Source organism: Cheilinus undulatus, linkage group 12 (genome assembly GCF_018320785.1).
Source record: "Cheilinus undulatus linkage group 12, ASM1832078v1, whole genome shotgun sequence".
NCBI classification, from domain to species: domain Eukaryota; kingdom Metazoa; phylum Chordata; class Actinopteri; order Labriformes; family Labridae; genus Cheilinus; species Cheilinus undulatus.
In genome coordinates, this window is record NC_054876.1 from 3,865,029 (window position 1) to 3,884,110 (window position 19,082).

Sequence of the window (19,082 nt, forward strand, 5' to 3'; positions counted from 1 at the left end):
GGATTATGGTGTGGGCTTGTTTTGCAGGAGCTGGGCTTGGCCCCTTAGCTCCAGTGAAAGGAACTCTGAATGCTTCAGCATACCAAGAGATTTTGGACAATTCCATGCTCTCAACTTTGTGGGAACAGTTTGGGGATGGCCCCTTCCTGTTCCAACATGACTGTGCACCAGTGCACAAAGCAAGGTCCATAAAGACATGGATGAGAGAGTTTGGTGTGGATGAACTTGACTGGCCTGCACAGAGTCCTGACCTCAACCTGATAGAACACCTTTGGGATGAATTAGAGCGGAGAATGAGAGCCAGGCCTTCTCATCCAACATCAGTGTGTGACCTCACAAATGCACTTCTGGAAGAATGGTGAAAAAATCCCATAAACACCCTCCTAAACCTTGTGGAAAGCCTTCCCAGAAGAGTTGAAGCTGTTATAGCTGCAAAGGGTGGACTGACGTCTTATTAAACCCTATGGATTAAGAATGGGATGTCACTTAAATTCCTATACGAGTCAAGGCAGGGGAGTGAATACTTTTGGCAATATAGTGTATAAGTGAAAAGAGCCACCTTGAGACTTTGTCAGGCTGGCCATCATCATCCTGTTCTAGAGTAGCTGGTGCTGATGTTCCTCCTTCTGCATACAGAACCACAGTTGACTGGTTTTCAACTGACATTGTCGCTACTCGCTTACATCTAACCTGCCTGGAATCGATGTAAAGCAAAGCTGTGACTCTGAATTCCCCAGCTGCATGTTTGTGCATGCTTTATTTCACTTCATCTCGTTTCACTTCTCTCCCTCCTCTTTAGGTTTTCACACCACTCTGCATCTGTAATATTGCATCATTGCAACGCTCAGGTTTTCATTAAAAACCACACTTTCCCTAAAAAAAATCATTAAACCACAAAAATTATCCTGATTTAATTGGACTTTTTCTTTGAAAAACATCTTTTCAATTTGTTTTACAGCCTCATGCTTTAGTCATTTAAATTCATTTTTTTTCTGTCATTAATCTACACTCAGCACTCATAATGACAAAGTGAAAACAGATTTTTAGATTTGGATTCCTCTTGTGGTAAATGAAATTGATTAGATGTTGAAGTAGACAATCATATTAAAAAAGATAAAAATCTCCTGAACTGAAGGTTTCCAAGAGCACAGTGGTCTCCACAATTCTCACATGGAAGAAGCAGGGGCATAGCGAGGGATTTTGGGCCCCCAGATAGGAATTTGTCCTTTTATCACCAGAACCTCCACTTTAAGCAAGCTGCTCTCTACTTTTTTTCCTACTTTTGCTTCCTTTTATCAGAGCTTCCCTGCCAACTCTAACAGGTGTTGAGGTTTGAGGTGTGACCGTGTTTACTGGTGACCTTTAGCCACCCATGTCTGTGTGCCGTAGTTACAGCAGATATTGAGAACAGCGAGAATACCCTCAAATGCTTCTTTATTTATTCTTTCATTATTATATAAAAACCACATCAGATATTTCTTTTACGAAAACTAAAATGTTAAACAAAAACACTATGGGACATCGATTCAGATGGTCACATGTTAAAGATTTATTTTTGGGCCTTTTTGTGCCTTTATTAGATAGAGGAGGACACAGGGAAGAGAGTGGGGAGAGACATGCGGTAAAGGATCACACGCTGGATTTGAACCTGAGCCGCCCGTGTACATGGTGCGCACCTTTCACCACTGAACCATCTGCACGCCCCTGAATGGTCACATGTTAAAACATAACAGCAAATTGTTGAAAGCCCCCTAAACCTGAGCTGACTACAGATATGTGCCTTTAACCAGGGGTTCCTGACCATTTTTCCTTGGTGCCCCCCCCCCCCCCCCCAAGGATCAAACCCTACAAATGGGCTCTTCTTGAGTTTGTTTTACCAAAAGACCATTGTAAAAACTGTTTAAGTGCTTTACCATGATTTTTACTTCATATTTGCAGATAATATTTAATATTTGCAAATCTAATCTTGGCAATATCGGAGCAGACATTTGTACAGCACTTCTCACAGACAGTCACAAAGTGCTTTACACAAACAAATACAGAGACTAAATGTGATGATTATGAAATCACCATGACCGCAGAAGACATAACAACAATGGTATAGTATGTAATAGGAGCTCATATCAGTGTTAATTTCTTTTAAAGTGTTTTAAAGTCATTCACAGAGTTTGTATAGAGTGCAAAGACGGGGCAGCTCATTCCACATTTTTTGGGCCATAGCTTGGAAAGCCCTGTCACCCCGAGTCTGTAGGTGGGATGGAGAGATATTCTAGTGTGTTTGATCTGAGGGGCGGGATGTCTGGTAGGGGTGGGGGACTTCTGACAAATAACCTGGAGCTTGACCCTGCAGGGATCTGTCAGTGAGTTTGAGGAACCTGAACTTGATTCTGAAAGTAACGGGGAGCCAGTGAAGGGATCTGAGTACAGGAGTGATATGGGAGGATTTGCTTGACCTTGTTGATACTCTGGCTGCAGCGTTTTGGACTGATTGGGGGTGATTTAGTGTGGTCGTGTTGAGGGGGGTGAAGGGTGCATGACAATAATCTGTGATGAGATGAAGGCGTGTATGAGCACTTCAAGTTCAGCAGGGTAAAGGAGTGATCTAAGTTTATTGATATTTCTAAGATGACTGTGTTAGCTGTGTGATGTGACTGTCAAATGAAAAAGAATGATCAAAAATAACACCTAGGTTTCGAAGAGTTGTGCAGTATGTACGCTGTTTGGAGGATCTGCTGAAATTTAAGGCCTTTATTTTCTTTTAAAGGCAGAGGAAGGAGAGTGGGGTTTAGCTTGTATTCATCACTAAATGAATGGTTGTTGTATCTACTGTAATAGCCCAGCTTCATCTTGTGGCTTTATTAACGTCCAATTATGGCTCCAAATATTTCTATAGGCACAATGTACCAGCTGAAGATCTGTACTAACCACAGCGAGCATCATTGAGATGTAGTTATCACAAAAAAGACAATAAATTTCAGCTGAAATAACACTGTCGACTGTTAACTCTCCACTGATGTCTGTCACCAGCTCATCCATGCACTGAGTGGCTGGAACAACAGAAACCTGCAAAGCTGTGATGCCACATGCATACCATCTATCAGTTGTGTTGAACACTTGATGGATATGCTAATCTCCCACATGTACATTGAGTTTTTGACCTCCTGTCTGCTACAAGGAAAACTGCCGCTCATGTTGTAGGTAGATTAGTCAGCTGATGTTCAAATTTAAAGACACCAAGGCATAAGACAACACTACGGAAAAATACATCATTTATTTTTTGGATCAGAACGCAGAAAACAAGTTGTAAAGCCCCCTTAGACATCTTTGGTTCTGATTTGAGAGTTTTTAGACTGAAATACACTATATTGACAAAAGTATTCACTCATCCATCCAAATAATTGAAATCAGGTGTTCCAATCACTTCCATGGCCAATATAATGTAGGAGTTAAGTTTGGCACTGATTAGAGCTGCAGTGGTACAACAGAAAAAGTAGAGTCCATATCATCTCAGCCTTAAAAGTACCACCATGTTTTTGTGGCGTCTTCCTCCCCACAGCATAGAAAATTATATTCAATCAGCAGTTAATAAAACAAAGACAAATACTAGCTGTCTGGAGTCAATAAAGTGTAAAAGACTTTAGTAGTACTTTAGTCCCTAAATCATACTTCTATGTCCATTCTGCATTAACATTTTGTCCCAGGGTTAAATTTGCCATTCTTTATTGACCTACTTCATATCTGGAGCCGGCTGAACAAATTATTCTCTAGTTAAACGTCTGCACACCATGACTCCAGGACAGCACACTCTTCTATCACTGATGTGAAACACCCCCAAGTCTATAAGTTTATGCAAAAAAACTAGATACATTCAATAAATGTTAATCTATTTAAATTTGCTGCCAGTGCTGTGTTTTGCATTCTCCACCATGAGGCATATTTTAAAACCGGAGCAGAGAAAGATCAATGCTTCTTCCCCACGGGCATCCACAGAGAAACAGCTCGCAGGTGGAGTCTGAGGTGGAGGTGAAGGTGGGGTGTGATCTGCATAGGCAGCAGATCTCACCTCAGGCAGGCTGGAGACGCAGAAGAAATGAGCAGAGAGATTTCCTGACTAATGATGTCATATTTCTCTCAGAGTAGACTGAAGGGGTTCAGATATTCACTACCGCCTTCATACGTCAGTTTCAGCTCCACAGCAGGTGGAAACTTTGCACAAGAATAACTCTGTCATACTCAGAATATAGATGATGGATTCAGGCTGTATATACTGCAGATTAAATCACTGAGAATGTCTGAAAGCTAAAAGAAAGACTGAAATAACCTGCAAAAACATGACAGTATACTAATTCCAATTATCTAGAACTAGAACAAGAGTTTGGTTCAACGGTAGTGCTAAGAGGAAGCACATCTACTTTATTAATCCCTCAATAGGACAATCATTTTTTACTTCATTTGCATCAGCCTATATATGTGAGGAGCATGCTCAGCAACAGACAGAATTACATGGATGTGCATTAATAGTGAGATGTCAGAGTGAGGGGCTGCTGCACGCCAAGGAGCGCCTCATGAGACGTCGGGGGTCCCAACCCAAGTCCTAACACACTGAGCTACTGCCACCTTCATCATACCTGCCAACACTCCCATTTTTCCAAGCCTTCTGCATTTTTTGGAAAGTCAAGTTAATTTTCCTAACCACACCCAGCCCTGATTACTGCCAGACCCGTTGAGTCCAAAAATCCCTTAAATAGAACCTGTCTGACAAAGTGAACCAGGCTGAAAGATCTCCAACACATCATGGCACCTTCTACAGAAATTCAAGAACAGATGAGAAACAAAGTCGCTAATATCAGTCTGAAAAAGGCTACAGAGACATTTCTAAGGCTTTGGGACTCAAGCTAACCACTGTGAGAGCCATCATCCACAAATGTGGAAAAACTTGGAACAGTGGTGGACCTTCCCAAGAGTAGCCGACTTACCAGAATTACTCCAAGAGTGCAAGAGTGCAACTTATCCAGGAGGTCCCAAAAGAACCCAGAACTACACCTAAAGACCTGCAGGCCTCACTGGACTCAGGTCAGAGTTCATGATTCAACCATAAGAAAGACACTGGGCTAAAATGGCATCATGGGAGAGTTCCAAGGTCAAAACAACTGCTGACCAAGAATCTAGAAAATCCTCAAGACTTCTGGGAAAATATTCTGTACACTGTTAGGACAAAAGTTAATTTTTTTTGGAAGCTATGTGTCCTGTTCCATCTGGAGTAAAAATAACACAGCATTTGATAAAAAAGAACATCAGAACAGTCAAACATGGTGGTGGCAGTGTGATGGTAGGGGGCTGCTTCGCTGCTTCAGGACCTGGACCACTTGCTGTAATTGATGGAACCATGAATTCTGCTCTCTACTAGAAAATCCTGCAGGAGAATGTCCGGCCATCAGTTCATGACCTCAAGCTAAAGATGACTTGGGTTCTGCAGCAGGAAAAAGATCCCAGACACACCAGCAGGTCCACCTCTGAATGGCTTAACAAAAACATAATGAAAGTTCTGGAGCGGCCAAGTCAAAGTAGGGACTAAAATCTGATTAAGAAGCTGTGGTGTGACCTTAAACAGGCCGTTCATGCTGGAGAACTCTAATGTGGCTGAACTCAAACACTTCTTCAAAGAAGAGTGGGATAAAATTCCTCTAAAGTGATGTGAGGGACTCATTGCCATTTATCACTAACACTTGAATTTAATTGTTACCACCAGGTAAGAAAAAAAATTGTTAGGTACAGGCGTCCCATCCTTTTGCAACTTTTATCCTGTTTTTTTCCCTTTTTCACAATTTTTGCAAATTTTTTTTATTGCTTTCCCCTTTTATTTCAACTTTTAGCTCATATTTGCAATTTTTTTGCCCCATATTTTCCCATTTCTGCAATATATTTTTTATACTTTTAACCCATTTTCACCACTTTTAACCCACTTTTGCCATATTTGGACAATTTCTGCAGTGTTTTTGCCCATTTTTGCCCATTTTTGCAACTTCTATTTGTAACTTTTTGCCATTTTTCTCAGTGTTTTTTTTTTTAGTCATTTTTTCCACTTTAAACCTATTCTTGCTACTTTTAACCCATTTTTGTTTTTGTTTTTTTTCTTTTATTTCTAATTTATTCTATTCTTAAAAAAGACTGCCTCAGTGTCTTCCCCTTGATGCATCCTGACATTTTACCACATTACGGCCTAACTCTGAAGTCTGACATTACTTCTGTAATCATTTAAATAAATGGCACCCCTCCGCATTGTCAACATCATTATTAAAAAGTATTTCTTTTTAGAATAAAAGCAGGTTAACATTTTGAAATGGTTATATCTGCACTAAAAGTTGAAATTCATTTTTTGTCTTTATATATTTAAAGGGGTTCAGATATTCACTTCCTCCTTCGCTGGGCCCTAGAGAGCTCTCCTCTTCATCCTCTCTTGTTGGTGTCCTTGGGTTTAGGGGACAATGACATTTTCACCAAAGTTTACTTAATTTAGGCCCCAGTATTACATAACTAAACATTTCCCAGATTTAATATTCTTTAATGATATGTGTATCATGATCCTAATTTGGATTTGTTCTGGTTCTGAATCTGATTTGTTCCCCTGGTTCCTTTGTGTATCTGACTCTGTTGTCGTCATGTTTTGATTCTCCTGTTTTACCATCTTCCAGTCATTTTTTTCATCCTTGTATTTTCTTTATTTCTTAGATTTTTCTGTAATATTTTCCCTCATTTAGTTCTAGTGTTGTCTGTTTATACACTGTCATTTAAACCTCCTGTGTTCAATTCTCCTTCATTCTCCAAATACTGTAGTACTTCCCTGGTTATTAGTGCAACTTTCCTTTTTTTAACCATATTAACCATTTTTGCCACTAATATTTGACACGTTTAACAATTTTGCCTCGTTTTTCCTTTGTTTGCCACTTTAAGCTGATTTTGCCTCATTTTAACATTTACATTACTTCTTCCTCTTATTTTGCAACATGAAACATCTTGTTGCCCTCCATTTCTGCCACTTTTGAACAATTTTTGCCACTTTACATCTATTGTTGCCTCTGATTACTCATTATGCCACTATCAAGTTCATTTAAATAATTGTACACCCATTTTTACAGATCGTATCTGTATTTCATTTTTTGTTATGCCCATATTTGCCCTTTTAAACCAATTTAACCCCTTGTCATTGCCTTCTAACTTTTTTCTGCCATTTTTCCCAATTTTAACCAATCTTTGCCACTCTTAACGCATTTCTACCACCTCTAAAATCCCCCTTCACCACCTTTTTCCAGACATTTTAGACTTTTTTAAACCCTTTTCAGTTCTGCTCTAAGTATACGGGATTATTTATTTTAAAAGCCTGTATACTACGACATAAATAATTTCTGTTTTATTTAAAATTATTATTTTTAAGTAAAAAATTAAGTTTATTACAGCTTGACTTTTTGATGGACCAAGATTTTTCTGACCTCTGTAGACCTCATATTTTGCTGGGCCCCAGAAGGCTCTCCTCTTTATCCCCCCTTATGGGCAGCCTTGATCTTAGCTGCTCCGGGCTGGACTTCAGAAACAGACGGACTGTGGAAATAATGGGTGAAGATGTGTTAGTTCGGATTCATCCTGTCCCTCCTGGCTCCAAATATCCAGATTGAAAATAGATGATGTCAGGAGGACCACATTCACTTCTTGTATGCAAGTGAGAGGAAATTTAGTGGTTTTCTATTAGCAATAAACTCAAATACTGTAGGTTTTGACAAAAATTTATAGTGGCACCACTTTTTTTTTCTTGCATAATTGTCATCAACCATAGCTTGCATCCCTAACAAAAAAAAACCTCTCTGACTGGCCAATCAAGCATTTACCTTCATACCTAAAAATACCATTGATGCTACATGCAAAATGCTATCAAATAACAGAATGATAGAGCCAAATGAATATGTGAATACAGGATCCAGTACATCCATGGAGATTGTTTTAGTGGAAACCAGCCATCGGCGCGTTGATTTCCCTGTGCTTTGAGCCGTTTGCTTTCAGTAAATAATGGATAAATGAGTCAGTGAGGGTTTGTTATGAATGAAAACAGCGTGAAAGGAAACTGAGCACATTTGTATTCAAATGGCATGGTGCCAAGCCGTAGTACCAATACCCTTTAAACCAATTGGACTCTGGTTTAGCAGTCCCTGCTCATATTACAGCCCTTCAGCCTCCTGACACTGAAGGCTTGTTCTTTCTGGTGCCATCCGTCGCCTATTCAGCGACAATTCATTACTCTCTTCCATTCAAAGAGCGCGATGCTCTCATTGAGACGGTGAACGATCGAACGCCAAGAGACAGTGTTCTCATAAATGTATCCCCTCCAATAAATGTAAGCCTGTGTTCACTATTGTTACAGCTCGGCGTGTTCGTGAAAAGTGACTCACTGTCAATGATTGTTCTATTGTAAAGCTTTCCACACAATACCCCAGTGTCCCCAATCCCAAATATGTGCTGTGTGACTCAGCTGGTGGTTTTTCGACAGATTTGAAGGGAACTCTGTGCTACATTTCTTGGACTTCTCCTCTGAACTGTGGGATTTAGGTTTAAAATTCACATCTTGTTTGAGTTTTGGTGGAATGTATGTGTGCAGACTCTCTCTAAATGGAATTAGCGTCACACATCTGAGAGTGACAGCTGCAGGTACGCTTCACTGCATCTTAGGAGCGACTCTGACTGACATGAGGAACGCGCAGACAGCGCCGGCTTTCATTGGGGTTAACAGCTTAAACTGCTTACCACACTTTGATATATTCCTGAAGATTGAGGAGCCCGGCTTCAAACACACTGACAAAATACAAAATGTGTCATCGAGCTGCCTGACTGATGTGATTCAGGGGACGGGTGTCAAGGTGATAAATCGTCGCTCTCTCCATCTCCTTTACAGACAGAAGGTGTGTCAACTGTGAGTAATATGAGGCCATAAAAGCTGACATATTGCACATTTCAGTGAAACAACAGCAAAATAACTTTAAGAGAAACTTTCAGGTCAGACACCCAAACAGTTTTAGGAAAATAACTGAGATGACTGCAAACTTGACAAATCTGAACTGATTTTAAACACCTGTGAGAGCCCAGACATCCGGACTGCTTTACAGTTTTTCCACATTATTATCCTCTGCACATGCTGGACAATTCAGGTAGACAGCAAGCCCAGTAACCCACAGTTTAAAGTTATCATTATTATTTATTTCACAGATTTCAGATCTCACAGAAACTCCTGATAAAACATGACTTCAGAAGAACAAACACGGAGGATGAAAGTCATCTTCTGGCTGTCCTGGTGTCCTTTCTGCTTTTTCTAAAGAAAAATTCTGACTTGGAGGATGGTACACTGTCCCTGTTTGTTTGCTGCAAAGTCTCATTTTTCAATATTGTGACCTCCACAGATTGGTTTTTAACCCTTTAGACATCCTAGGGCGGTCATCATCAACTGGCGGCCCGGGGACCACATCAGGCCTCCCACATCTTCCCATCCAGCCCCCAGAACATAATCAAATTCAGAACATGTGCAGAGCAAAAAAATTTGGTATTTCAAGTATCCTTTCCCTTTCTTTTTCTTTAGATAAAGTCCCCACAGCTTTTAAACAAACCCAAAAATGATTGTTATTGAAACAGTTTAATTAGGAATGGCTTAAATGGAAGAAATCCACCTGTCAGCCATCATTAGCAAATAAGATGCATGTAAAACACATATTAATCAGTCCATTCATCCATTTTCTACACCACTAGAATAGGCTCTATGCCCCCGCCTATCCCAGCTGTTCTTTGGTGAAAGGCGGCAGACACCCTGGACTGGTCACCAGTCAATCACAGCGCTGACATAAAGAGACAGACAACCAGGCACTCTCACACTACAGCTAATTTAGAGTGACCAGTTAACCTTACGAGCAGGTCTTAGGTGGTGGGAGGAAGCCAGAGTACCTGGAGAGAACCCAGCCATGCCCAGGGAGAACATGCACACTCTGCACAGAAAGGCCCTGACCAGGAAGCGCACCAGGAATTCATGCTGCACCCATGTGCAGCCCTTTTTATTTTTTATTTATCAGTCCATTCAGGATTAAAACTGTTGTTTTCTATGTCAAGTCTGCTTCAGGTGTTATGGAAATGCAATTTTCCTGTTTGGGTTTTTCACGTCACTACAAGGCATATTAGCAGCAAACCCAGTGATGGACAACATGACGGCCACATAAACATTCAGCTAAAATATCCCAATCACCTGCTTCTTTCTGGCTGTGATATAGGGACTGATCTCACTGTCAGAGCCTAAAAACGATATCAATTTGAATCGAAATTATATAAAATATTTAAGCAAAAATATGTTAATTAAAGCCATTTAAAAATTCCTTTAGTTTAATTGAAAGTTCAGCCCCCAAAGTACCTGTATAGGAAAGCCGACCTTCATACAAATGCAGTTGATGACCCCTGTCCTTGTGACATTTTCTGCCATTCATTTTTTTTTTCTTTTTAATTATTATTTCCAAACTATTTTGGCTGTGTTAAATGAATAAATCTCAAGTTTGCCAGAGGATATCCATTTTTTAATAGAGGGGTTATTATATTTTTCCAATTTTTAAAACATAAAGTCACAATGTTGGGTGTCCATACTTCACGTATGCAAATTTTCAAACTGCAAGATAAACGTATGCGGCAGTAATCTTGGAATTAGAGTGTAAACTGATGAAAACAGTTCGCTGGGAATCTCTCCGAGATCTTCCGGAGACGAGATTTCGATGGAGTGAACTGATGAGGTCATCGCAATAGGATCTCCTGACTGGTTCGTCCGTGCTGCCGGCAAAGTGAAACAGACCGCCACCACAAGATGAACAGAGATGAATAAATACACCGCTAAACGCAGCGAGGGATAAGTCCACCATTATCGAAGTCATTTAGTAACAGTAGTTAAACACTTACCAAACAGATACATCCTGCTCTATCCTTCGCTGCTGCTGGTTTTCTTCCCCCTCTCTCTCCAAGCTATCAGGATCAGACTCTGGGTCTAACACATACAGACGTATATCAAAATTTGCCATATTTAACTCAGTCAGACCAGTTCATTTAAAGTTTACAAGTACGTAAACATAGCCACATTGGAGGGGGCAGGCACAAAACATTGAGTCCTGCCACCGGCCAGCCTCTGGAAAATCGGCCAATTGGAGGAAAGCGGGTTCATGGAGGGGGCGTGTTAAAGAGACAGCAGCGAAAAAATGAAAATAAAGGGTTTTTCAGGACGCCAGTGTGAGAAACATGAGGAGTTTTTTGAGCTGTAAACCATCTGAAGCTACTACGCGGGTATCAGAGAGATGGTGTAAAGCCTTGAAAAAAGGCATAATACCCCCACTTTAAATGTTTAGAAAACTCATCTCAGTTACTTAAATTAGCCTAAAATGGCCAGGCCACACAAACACCATCACATTTGTTCCTAACAACCAAAAATGTTCCATTGAAAACCAATGAAAATGCCATTTTTGATCCCACATTTATTTTAACTGATGCATTCCTTTAAGTAACAAGGTTACAAATTCAGATTTTTACATATTTGTCCACCAAATGGCGCAATTTTTTTCCCATTCAAATCATGCCACAACATTTCACACTTTTTTCTGTTTTCTGCAAAATCAATTAATTATTGAACATTTGATATTTTTATTTTAGGCTGAAATAGTTTTAAAAGACTGACTTGTTTAAAGTGGAAAAAATATTAATATATAAAACAGAAGTTTTTGGGAAGCAGACATTTTTTGCCTTAGGGACTTATGTGTTAGGATAGAGAGAGAACTCCTAAGGGTTAAAAGATTTCAAATAAAGTAAGACTTTTTCATGAGTTATTATTAAAAATTTTCACATACACAATGCTCCTAATCTTGCAAAACAGATGGATTCACCCGTTTCTCACTGGTGAATTCATCTTGCAGTGCTCCCATCTTAACCGTTTGGGCCTGGTTAGAAAGTGACAGGACCAATCAGTGACGAGGGGCAGTGTTTTCGGGCGCGGCAGAGTCGTGACATATGCAAGCAGCAACAAGAGGCCGGTGCAATCATGAGAGATTAGCATGGATTCTGCTAAAGCGCTATTTTTAATCACAACTTAATGACATTTCTTCATTAAAAGAAGAACAAAGATCAGCAGTGAGTTGTTTTCGTTTCAAAAATGACAAAAGTTGTGTACTGACATGTCTACAGTCGCTATGGTTCACGTTATGCAGTTCTCTATGGAGTTTACTCCTCCGAAGGGGCGCAGCTCAGTAACAGCTACGTCATGTGTTTTGTTGCTCTGATTGGCCCGTAAGGATGGGTGTTTTTCAGAGGCTCTGCCTTTTCCCAAATGCTGTCTATGTGAGGTTTTTGTGCCAGGTTACAGTGCTCCACCATCACAAAGACCAGCCCAGTGTGTATTAGAGAAACCATACAGTTGTTCTTCTTCTGATAACTTAACTTTTTGCCACTAGATGGCAGTATTTTTATCTTGAACAGGGATTGTTGAATTTGCTTCAATTTCCACATATGCTGCCTTTCTCCAGTCCGCTTGTGAAATGTGCTGCACAGAAAGTCACTCCCTCTTTAGTCAGTATTTGCAATTCCACCGCCCATGCTTCCGTCTGTCTTTGGTTTATCCCAGAAGCTGCACTTTGCTTGAGATATGCTCTATTTCCTGCACCAGTTGTTGCCAAAACATGTCAATCTATGTAGAGAAAATAGAAATGCAGAGACTCCTGATAGTAAATCATCACTATATCAACACTGTGTACCATCCTGTGGTACAAACTGCTGATCACCAGTCAGTCAGTGGATCACACAACTTTTACTCTTTGCTGCTCGGTTTTCAGAAATTCTGCCAATATGTGTGGGGTTGTTTGCCCTAGGCAGGTATTTTTGAAAACAGAGGTTTTCCTGCGTGTTTTGACCTTTTCAATGCAGTTATAAGTCACTGAAAACTCACCTTTATGAAAACTCCGTCCAGGATGAATGTTGGTAGAAAGGCTTCTTCCAGCATTAATGTGTGGACAGGGAAAACTCCATCTTACAACATCACACTGTGCACCTGTTTGACATCTCTGTGCAAAATGATGCAGTAATTTTTGTTTCTATTGCAATGGCGGCTCGTGCTAAACTTGTGCTAAGACAGCTTTTGTCATGTGTGCACGTACACCGTTGCTATTCCATTGTATTGATTTACAGACGTCAGTGCTGCTTCATGCAGTGCTCTGAAGACACAAACCCCGTGCCAACATCAGGGGCCTGGACAAGACCTGTTTGGGGTTGATGGGACAGCTTGAACAGGGAATAAAGGTGAAAGAATTTTTGCACATCAGCGGACGAGTGAGGTTGCATTTGAGGATGTTGTATGTGTGGAGAAAAACACTAAAAAAATCTCAGGTTTAACATATACCCACCTGGGTGTGGACTAGGATACAACTGCATAACCTGGGCTAAACTGGTAGCTGTTATTCCTGTTCACTATCAGTGGAGCCAGTTGGTAAATTCAACTCTTTTTGAAGCAGGTAGGAGGGAGGAAAAAAAAACACTGACAAGGAGTGGCTGTGGCTCAGTAGATAGGTAGCTGATGTGTCCTTGGGCAAGATCCAAATTGCTCCCACTGGTGCATGAGTGAATGTGGAACTGAACCAACCACACCTGCAGCCACCACCTCTTCTTCCTTTAATGATGCAGGTTGTTCCGGTTATTCTGTTGTGGAACAAATATTCCAGCTTGAAACTTTGCAAGATGGATCCACCTGATGACAGTCGTGGAATCTGGAAAATCCATTGGCTTTGCAACATTATCAAAACACCCTAGCTCACAGGTGTCAAACTCAAGGCCCTGGGGCCAAATCCAGCCAGTTGAACAGTTAAATCCGGCCCGCAAGATGATCTCATATTTCTGTTATAACTGGCCCATCAGTATGGTGTCTGCAGATTTTCATTTTCAATTTCGCATCTCACAATTAGGACTCAAACTTAGGATTTTGACTTTTTATTTCATACTTTGAGCATTTCAACTCATAATTTTGACTCCTCATTCAATATTTTGAGCTTTAAGGTTCATAATTCTAATTTCTAAGTGATATTTTAAACTTTCTAAAAAATTATTTTGTATTTTACCACATTTTTTCAACTTTTCAACTCCAAACTCTGACGCCATAATCCCATAGTTTGACCTTTTGGACTCACAATTTAAAATTTTAATCATATTTTGACTTTTTATTGCATGATAACATTTTTATTTCACATCTTGACCTTTTAAACTCATGATTTTTACTTTCTTTTTAAGATATTTGCCATTTAAAAAACATTATTTTTCATTTTCAGTGTCATGTTTGACCTTTTTGAACTAATTTAAATTTCTCAGATTTTGAGCCTTTAAACTTATCTTTTCCTTTTAATTGTCAAAATCATTTATCATCATTGCTAAGTTATTTTTACTTATTTTATTACTGGTGAAACAAGGTTGACATTTTATGGTTAAAATGGTGACCCCGTTAGGCCCTCAGGTTAGTCCTGAATCCAGAATCCGGCCTCTGCTGTGATTGAGTTTGACACCCCTGCCCTAGATCCTGATATGGCTGTTTCATAATAAAAGCCTTTTAACAAAACAGTAAATGAGGACTTTTATTATGAAGAAATTACCGTCCATCATGTAATGCTGCTTCAGCAGAATTACAACTAGTGGAGTTAATTGTTAACTCTGTAGGCAGTTACAGCATTTACACCTTCTCCTTTAACCATGACTGACAGGGAACGTGATGTCTCATGAGGTAGAAAAATTAAATGACTCATGTTAAAAGTGGGTAAAATGCAGTTTGTATGTTGAAATGAACATAACAGAGAACACGAGCCTCTCCATGTGATGTTCCATGTAAAAAGGTGTTTAAGCAGGCGTGTTGAGAGTGGACCCTTTTCCCTCTAAACTTGTGCCCTTTGTGCTGTATGACATTTAAAATCAAGGATTAACCACTTCAACAGCCATTATCCAAAAAGGTTTGGTATTTCAAAAAAAAAAAAAAAAAAAACCTGAAAGTTTCTGCTAAAACTGTGCGAGCCGCTTCAAACAACCCTCTCCAGTATGCTCTGAGTTGTGAAGGGCACTTTGGTTAGCATGATTTACCATCACAATTTATGTAAAGTGACAGTTCATGGCATAAATATTAAGTAGAAACGGATGCACGCTCTGATCATCACCAGCTAATAAACTGAAGCTTCATTTTCACAACCAATTTGACTCGCTGATTATTGCAATTCATCATTTTGAGTCTCAGGGATCAATGAGCAGCAGCGAGCGGCGCTGTAGTCTGTAGTCGCCTGTAGGCGTGTCATTATGATAAATGACTTAATCACCTGAAGCTGAGGAGGCTGTACCTTTAGTTACACTCACATCAGAAAAGTTTAGCTGCGTTTTAGCCACAACTTTATCTCGTGCACCATCAGTCTGATAAATACGCAGCCTTGAGGGGAGAACCCAGTATTGAGAAAGAATCAGAGTTTGGAAAAGTGTCAGCCTAAGAGATTGTTTAAAGAATAACAATGATGCAAAGATAGCTTTCCCCGCTGTAATCCATCCCCATAAAGTTTCTAAAGACACCTATGTATTACTCCTGTCTGCTTTAATGCATACTGCCTCACCTCTGGGAAGTGGAAAGCAGCAGAAATTCCAAACACCTTATTTAACTATCACTGGCTTACAGAGACGAATCATGCCCTTACTAATGTAATACATCATGCTGAACAGCATAGGCACTTTACAAATATTCCCTTTAAGACCCAAAAGTTTCTCACTGCTGGACCTGCATTTTAAGAGATTTTCTCCACCAACAGAGATCGAGAAATAACTCCAGCTAAAGCTGAAAACAAGATAAACACTCTCCAGTTAGTAACCCAGGTAAATGATTCATATGTGGAGTTAAAAATGTTTGAATATTGAAGTCAGTAGGAGGATGAAGTTTGCACTTCACTGTGAATTCATCCTCTAACATCAATCAGACAGATTCTGTTCATGCTTTTTGGTTCAGTGGCTCAGGCCTGAGGGGACTTTTTCAAACCTCTTGCTGGTTTCTCCAGAGTTCCCTTTCCAATCTTTGATGGATTTTATTTCAGAGCCATTTTTTTCTTCTAGTCTCTGTTGAATTAAGAAGAAACGGTTATGGCCAAGATATAAGGAGAAAAACAGATGACAACAGATGTTGGAACTCAATAACAAGTGCAAATCCAAAGGAACAATGGTGCTTTGATGAAGATGGAGAAAAACAATTAGAAGAGCCAATGGGGATGTTTTTTGATTTCTGTAAAGGCAAAATAAATACATAAATAAACCAGAGATTCACAGAGTTTGGACACCATCAATCTACCCATTCTTCAATGCATCCATCCTCTGATGCATCCATAAATACATCAATTCATCCATTAGTTCATCCATCCATCCATGTATCAGTACATATATTCATCTATCCATATGTCACAAATGCATCCATCCATCAAACAGTCCATGCATATATCCAACCATCTATGCATTGTTTGATCCTCCCATCCATCCATCCATCCATCCATCCATCCATCCATCCATCCATCCATCCATCAATGCATCCATGCATCCATGCATCCATCCATCCATCCATCCATCTTTCCATCCAACCATCCATCCTTCCATCCAAACCTGGAAACAATGCAAAATATTCACAGGATTTTTCTAATCAAAGGGGGGAACGTTGTGCCTCTCTTTAATTCTCAGTACCTTGCTCCTTTGCATTCTTTCTATTTCCCAATGTAGTGTTATGCCATTATGTTAAACTGCTTGTGACATAATAAGACACCTCACAGTGGAAATAAACTGAACCAGTTTGAAGTCTAGGGGGCCCCAACAGTGATGATGGACCGTAAGCAGCCACTTAACCTGGTTATGCCTCAGGCAGATGGTGAACATAAGGGTTGATACCAATGTTTAAAATAACAGTTTATTTTATCTCAATACAAGGGTTAATTTTATCACTTCTTCTGTTGTAAAAACTCCACCATGCCAACCTTTGTCCTCATTTTGGACTATAAAAACAGGTCAGAGTTTGTCCAACAGGTGACTTCTTCTGCCTCGTAAAAGAACCTCTTATCTGCCTCAGCAGTTAATATTTCTTTATGCCAAAGTGTTTCATTGTTTTTTTAACAGGGTTGATATCTGCTGATGTTAAACTGATGAGTCAGTGCATTCCTGCTAATTACTGGAGCAGCCAGCATGAAATGAAATCTCTCTGATTTCTCTCATTTATTCCTGTTATTTTTCAAAGGTGCTTCAGGAGGTTGTAAATTTGTCAGCTAAAGCTCAATTCATTCAAGGTAAAACACGGTTATAGATGTGGAGGATGTCTGTGTTTTAATCCTGTGTGAATCAGTCATGCTTTTGATTTGTAAAGAAAAAATTCCAGAGTAAATTAACCAACTGTATTTCTGCACATACAGATCTCCTCTGATAATAATCCAGGCCAAGAAAGAATCTGTAATTTTTGATGGAAACTTTGTTAAGGTCTACTGGGCTTTTCTGTGATCATGTTCATGAGTTGGAAATGATTATTAAAATATGTTCATCTAAAAATATTACATATTGGTTTTTCATGAGTTTAAACATTCATAGAGCTTTCCTTCTACTTTCTCTGTTCTATAGTTTTAATAAACCTTAGTCGAATTTCTTATATCTGTCTTTGTCCGAGAATGATCTTCAGATTATAGGTGGATGCGTTTCCATGCCCAAACACTAGTGCGGGTTGCCAGGCAGCAAAAAAAAGATGCAATATTGAGCTATATCTTTGAATTGTACTGGTATTTCGCAATTAAGTTGACAACATATGTTGAAACCTATGACAATAAGGAAGATGGATAGTCTAGGGCCACTTTGGGAGAAAGAACGGGAAATTTCCATCAAGAAAAACACTAAAAGGACAAAAAAGAAGACCTCAGTCTCAACTACAACTCCTGGCTAGCTTGAAAGCTAACAACAAGTGCCAGTAACTGCCTGATAAACAGGAGACTACTGAATGCTAGTGTTGTACTCAAGACTGCACTATCCGAGACCAAGACTTGCCCAAGACCAGAATGCACCAAGGCCAAGACAAGACCAAGACTTTTGGGGGTTAAGACCGAGTCAAGACCAAGATCGAGATGGGCAGAGACGGAGATAAGACAAGACCATGAAAATAATTTTCAATAAACCATGACAAGATTGAACAGTTTAAGAGCATACTCTCTTTAATTTTAGTTTCCTTTTTAATGAACTTGATGGATAAAAACAAGGTGTCAATCCTTGTATGTATTAAAAACCCACTGACAAGTCCGGAATTATTTTAAATATCTGATAATGAGAGTACTGGTCTAACCAGCCTTAATGGAAAATCCCAAGTCTGGCCAGTCCAAGACTAAGACGGGACCGAGTAAAAATGCTCTCAGGTCTGAGACAAGACCAAGACATTCAAAATGTGGTCTGGAGACCGGTCTCAACACCAAGACTGTTCTCGAGTACTACAACACTACTGAATGCTACCTATTGAGGTAGCATGGGGCAGCGCATACCAACGCAGCGGCCCAGCACTCCAGCAAAACAAAACCCTACCTACACTTACACCAGAACTGACATGCTGTGTAAAAGAGCCTGCTTCTTCGACTACTGCAAAGGAAGCGTGCCAACAGAGTTTACATCTTTCCCAACAGAGATTACCTGGAGAAGGGGGCACTTGAAGACTGAAAGGAGGAGGACGCGGAGCAGCACGACACCTACAGCTGGGTGGGGAGGAGGCAGAGACGGCGTTGTGCGAGAAGGCGGAAGTGGGGCAAACAAGCCGCTTGGACGACAGTGTTTGCTGCTACAGAGGGAACTGCCAAATGAAATTTCATTGTGAATATCTATCTATCTATCTCGTGCCACTAACGAGCCACATAGGAATAAAATTTACAGCAGAAGAAGAAGGTTTGAACGGAGAAAGGAGTTTTCTACTCGGCAATGATGGCAGGTAATGTTTGTGGAGTGTGTTAAGTCATAATCTCTATTTATTCTCTGCT